The sequence below is a fragment of the Atta colombica genome, unplaced genomic scaffold, assembly GCF_001594045.1.
Source record: "Atta colombica isolate Treedump-2 unplaced genomic scaffold, Acol1.0 scaffold77, whole genome shotgun sequence".
Taxonomy (NCBI): domain Eukaryota; kingdom Metazoa; phylum Arthropoda; class Insecta; order Hymenoptera; family Formicidae; genus Atta; species Atta colombica.
The window spans coordinates 779,058-780,263 of NW_017259569.1; positions in this window are offsets into that span (position 1 = coordinate 779,058).

Here is a 1,206-nt window from a genome sequence, read left to right on the forward strand (position 1 = left end):
TCTATATTATCGATAAAAGCGTTTTTAATGTTTTTGTCGGATTTTTTCGTAGTGGTTTCACAGAATGAAGATTCTTTTTCCTAACGAAAACGCAGAATAAAAATTCCTTTTCCACGATTAAAATGTACACGCTAATATACTTATCGCTAGTATATTTTGCGTTTAAAGCTGAAAAAAATTATAGATTTTTTTATCCATTTTATCTTCGTCGCCATATTGAGATAAAAATACATAATGTGGATACAGAAATGTGCAATTTTTTATTTTCTGCAGCTTTGAACACAAAATATACCAGCGACAAGTACATTAGCATGTTTATTTTAATCGTGGAAAAGGAATTTTTATTCTGTGAAATCACTATCAAAAAATTTGACAGGAACAAAAACGTCAAAAATGCTAGTTTTATCAATAATACAGGCGGTTCCAGCCATTCCCTAATTTAAAGGAAGTTTCTACGAATGCGTTTCGTTTCATGTTGATGCTATTTTTATCCTTCTTTAATACATAAATAATAAAGCCAAAATGATACATCATGTATGAAATAAAACGTAATTTTTATTTTTTTAATTTTTACTGTCGAAATTCTCACATAATCGTTTTAAGTTATATCTCGATATAAACTTACATTACAATTCGTTAACTGCCAACGATAATATGATAATATCGATAAAATAAATTTTAAATTATCAAATAAAAATATTTATCATGCATTGTATTTTTATTATTGTGTTATTATTGTGTTATTATTGTGTTATTATTGTGTTATTCAAGACCATTTCAGTAACTTAGAATTTCATGCACTTAAGAGGTGACTTTAATTTATCTACAAGTTGTCAACAAGAAGATATCTTGATAACTTTATTATTGAAAGAGTTACTTACAAAAAAAATCAAATTAAACGATCTATTTAAAGTTTTATACTTCATTCTGTGATCGTTTAGAGATTTCTATGAAAATGACTTTTAGGTAACAAAACTCTCAAATTAAACACAGGCACACACACACACACACACACACACACACACACACACACACACACACACACACATAATGAATTTTTTTATTAAAACAGATAGATTTTATTAATTAAAGTAAATATCAGTTTCTTTTATTGTTTCATATAAATTTTTATATATTTGTATATTAAGAATTTAAGAATTATTAAAATTATATCTTTTTTATCGATATATTTCTTAATATTGTATA